Here is a 4782-nt window from a genome sequence, read left to right on the forward strand (position 1 = left end):
CGAGAGGTCAGGCCTGGTCTCTACTGCTACCCGGGTCCTGAAGAGGTTGAGCAGATTCTGGCTGCTGCTGAGAAGGCGATGACTTGAGTTGTGGGTAAGAACCATTGTTGAGAAGTCTAAAACTGCCTGCAGATGTGGAAGGAGGTTGAGGGCAAATAAAACATCCGTTTGTAAAAATAAAATTTTTGGTACCGGGGATCCAACTGAGGACCTTGTGCTTGCGAGACAGGCATTGGCACTACTGAGCTAAATCCCTTTTCCCTATAAAAACAATTTTAAAAAATACAGGAGTTTGAACTTCGTGCAGACGTTTCTAACTCAGAGGGTCTCTGGTAGAGAAAACCTGTATTTTACCAAGCTCCACTAGTAAGTCTGATGCACGCCAGCATGAGACCCACTGAGGATGACATCGTTATCCTTTCAATTAATCTGATAAACACACCGACTGATCAGAAATTGCAATAAAAGGAAAACTTACATAATGAGAGCCCCCCATAGAAATATGCTTCCACTTGTGAGGATTTTGTACTTTCATGTATTTAGTTGTGCTCAGATTCATCTGCCACCTTTGTACATAATCCAGAACACAGAAAGGACAGTGTTCGATAAACACTCGTGGTTCTGTACAGTGTAAAGAAGAAAACCATGGCAGGAGAGCTTAGGCCCTGAGGTTTCGCAAGAGGAGAAATAGCAACAGAAAATGTCATCTTTGTCTTAGTCAAAAGATATTGACAGGAATTACAAGGACATCTCCTGCTGTGACCAGCTGGGGCCCTTTCCCAGAAGTATTGGGTAAGTTCTCTAGATTTAATATGTATATTTTTCTTTCTTTTACAATGTTGGCATTAACTCACAGGGAGTTTTTTCCATTTAACTTCTACATAAAAATGTTACACATTGGGCAAGAGATGTAGCTCAGTGGTAGAGCACTTGCTCAGCTGGCACAAGGCCCTGGGTTCAGTCCTTAGCCCCTTAAGCAAAGCAAGCAAAATAAACAAACAAAAACATAAACAACCCTAATCCCAGCACTTGAGAAACTGAGGCAGGAGGATCATCACAAGTTGGAGGCCAGTCTGGGCTACACAGTGAGTTTAGCCTGAAATACAAAGCCAGACCCTTTCTCAAAAAACCAACCAACCAATCAACAACCAAACCAAAACAAAACCAGTAAACCATAGAAACAGACAAGGCCAAGCAGCAGGGCGTAGTGGCATGGGCCTGTAATCCCAACACTCAGGAAGCTGAGGCAGGAGGATCACTGTGAGTTCCAGGTCAGTCTCAACTACATAGTGTGACCCTGTCCCAAAAGGACTGAGTAGATTCTTCTTCTACCAAGCTTATCTTCCATACAGCAAAGAAGATAGTGGATTCTTTGAGGAACTCCTAGGGTGAACTAGTTTGTTTTGTTAATTACTTATTTTTTGTTGTTGTTGTTAATTACTTATTTTATGAAGCCATTAATTCCCAAAGTATGTTTTTTGGAAAAAGAAGCTCCTCGTGAAGCCAGATAGCTTTGCTTGAACACTAGTTTGATGATGAAATAAGTTTGGAATGCAGAGTTGATCCAAGTTTGAGGGGTTTCTTTGCAGGAATTCTCAGAGCCTTTATGAATCTGCAAGAAAATAATGTGGTATATAATATGAAAATCTCTTGGCTGATGGAACACTCTGCAAAACATTCCATGGACTAATATGATTTACAATGTTAGCATTAACTCATAGGGAGTTTTCTTCATTTAACTTCTACATAAAAATGTTACATATTGGGCACGGAAAAGGTAAATAAATGTTGGTTATTAAATCACAGAAAGTTAATGCAGAGTATTTTAGGCCTGGGTTTATATTACTTAGTATGGATTTTTTTTTTACCTAAGGAAAAAGAACTTTCATGTGAAACTTAAAAGACAATATACAATATAAAAAGTGCAAGGTTCCTTTCGGACAAACCCTTCGAACTCATGAAATTCATTAATGTTTCTGAACATAATATACTTATAAAAAAGAAAAAAAAGGGCTGGGGACTTAGCTCACTGGTGCCACCGCCTGCCTCAAAAGTGCAAGGTTCTGAGTTTGATCCCCAGTGCCTCCCCGATAAAAGAAAAAAGAAAATGTTTCTATATATGGATAGCAGTTTGAAATTTTAATTTTAGAAATCTTATTTACTGCTGGGCATATGTCTGTTAGCCCAGCTACTTAGGAATCTGAGGCGGGAGGATTACAAGTTCAAGGCCAACTTGGCCAATTTAGCGAGACACTGTCCCAAAATAAAATGAGGAAGGGATGAAGATGTATCTCAGTGGTAGAGTGCTTGCCTTATACATATGAGGCCTAGGTTAATCCCCAGGACTGCCACACACACGCACACAAAATTATGGGTAAACCTTCTAGACTTCATTGAGAGATATAAAATAATTCCTGAACAGGTGGAGCGATTGTATACTATGTTTTTGGCTGCAGAGACCCAAGGAGGCAAAGATATATATTAGCCTTTTAATTGTTGGGACAGAATACTTGACACCCACAATTTATTATTATTATTATTTTGGGGGTTACTGGGGATCAAACTCCCGTCCTTGTGCTTGCGAGGCAGGGGGTGGAAGCACTGAGCTAAATCCGCGGCCCGACACCCACAGTTTAAAGGAGGGAAGGTTTAACTTTTGGTTTGAGGAGTTCAGAATCAGCTGGCTCCAGGGAAGGAACGTGATGGTGCAAGTGCATGGTGGGGGCAGAGCTGCTGAGTTCAGGGTGGCTCAGTGCCAGAGAGGGAGGGACCGACTGGACCAGCCATAGACCCCAGGGCCATCCCTCCACGGCCCACCCAGACACACCTAGCAATGAGCCCTAGCAATCTGCCAGCCATCTCTTATCCAATGAAGTTCATATGTCGGGATTAATGGTCACAAAGTGCAATAGTCTCCCTCTTTATGTTTTGCTTTCAAATTCAGACAACTCTTCTTGCCCTTTCTCTCTCTTTTCCTGTAATGTCTGAAAATGGAAAAAAGGTGTCAGCTCTTTTATTGTCAGAATGTCTTCTTCCTGGCTCAGCAAGCCTCTTGGGAAATACGTTTTAGAGCTCCACCTAACGATTCCCATTAATAACCCAGTGCTTGTAAGGCTTCTAGTAAAATGCTTAAAAAGCTTTCAAAGCATATTAGTGTAATATCAGATTCTGTGAAGAGCCCATACGATTTATTTGTGACCTCTAACCAGCACAGGACATGTGTGACATTTTTCCAAGCCCTGTTCCACCCTACATTGTTGGTACAGCTGACTCTTGTGCTTTGGAATAAAAAAGTCACCTGCTTCTTATACAGAGTCTCATGTCATATATTAACCTCACTTTCCACTTTCGCTAAAGTTTAACTCTTCCTCAGATTTCTGGGGCTTTTTGCTATAATCAGACAGCTGCCGCCGCCTCCTCCTCTTCCTCCTCCTTTTTTATTTGTTTTGTTTCTGTTTCTGAGACGGTCTCACTTCGTTACTAAGCTGCCCGGGCTGGCTCAAACTTGCCATCGTCCTGTTTCAGCTTCCCAGAATACTGGGATTACAGGCCAGTACGCCACACCTGGCTTTTCTTTACATTTTTCTTCTTCTTTTTTTTTCTTTTTTCTCTTCCTCCCTCCCTCCCTTCTTTCTTTCTTGTCTTCTTTTCTTTTTTTGTATAAAGTACATGTAGGATGTTCCTCCCTTCAATCCCAGACCAGCTGAATCTGCCATTTCATTTTCTCAGTGAATTTCATTTTAGTTTAATAAAAATCAAAGCAGCTATCTGTTCCAAAGGGGAAGAAAGCACATTGTGGCAGTTGTTATTTCTTAGTTACAAAGGAACTTACCTGAATTTCCAACCGTACTCCAAAACTCTACAAAATTATGGTGAGGTGGACAATGGGTCTCACTCATTCACTTTGTTTATGAGTGCTGTGTGTTTAAGATACTAGTCCTGGCAAAGTGACAAATGACGGCATGTTATGGCCACTACGATAATTTGGAAGCATTTTACTTATTTATTTTTTTAATTTTCATTTTTTGGGGAGGTACCGGGGATTGAACTTGGGACCCTGCGCTTGTGAGGCAGGCAGCAGCACCACTGAGCTACGTCCCAGGCCCCACAAGCATTTTAACTTCTGGGGAACTGACTGTTCCCTCACCAACCACACCAAGGGTGTTCATAACCTGAGCTGTTGCTCCCCTCTGTCCACCTCTTGTTTTCCCAGATAACTCTGATGCCTCCTAAGTTACTAAATAACTACTTACCATCGGTTGTTCTGCTCCCCAAGTTCTGTGCTCTACCTGTCAACAAATGGGACAGCCTCCTGCTGTCCATACCTGTGTAGGACAAGTTCCACCCTAATGGGCGTGGCAGATGCCAGGTCCCCACCCCTCCCTGGGTGCCTTGTTTCCCCAGTGCTCTGGACCAGGTTGGTAGGATGACCATGACCATCACTACCTACAGCACCCTGAACACCAGATGTACTGACTTGTGGGAATTGTTTTCAGATGCTGCCACTTGCTCCAGGGAAATACACCAAGAGATAATAATGGTCCCCATGAGGTATTCTTAGACTGTTAAATCTAGGTTGAGGGCCAGGGATTTGGCTCAGTGGCACCATACCTGCCTTGCAAGGGAAGGTCCTGCATTCAATCCCTGGTACTGTAAAAAAAAAAAAAAAAATCATCTAGGCTGAGCCATGCTAAACTCTAGCAAGTCAAGTACGATTATTATTAACCACATTATAGCTGTCTTCTGTTTAAAAACTTTTGTCTTTTTTTTTTTTTTTTTTTT

This window comes from Fukomys damarensis, unplaced genomic scaffold (assembly GCF_012274545.1).
Source record: "Fukomys damarensis isolate Sample0158 unplaced genomic scaffold, DMR_v1.0_HiC HiC_scaffold_13, whole genome shotgun sequence".
Taxonomy (NCBI): Eukaryota; Metazoa; Chordata; class Mammalia; order Rodentia; family Bathyergidae; genus Fukomys; species Fukomys damarensis.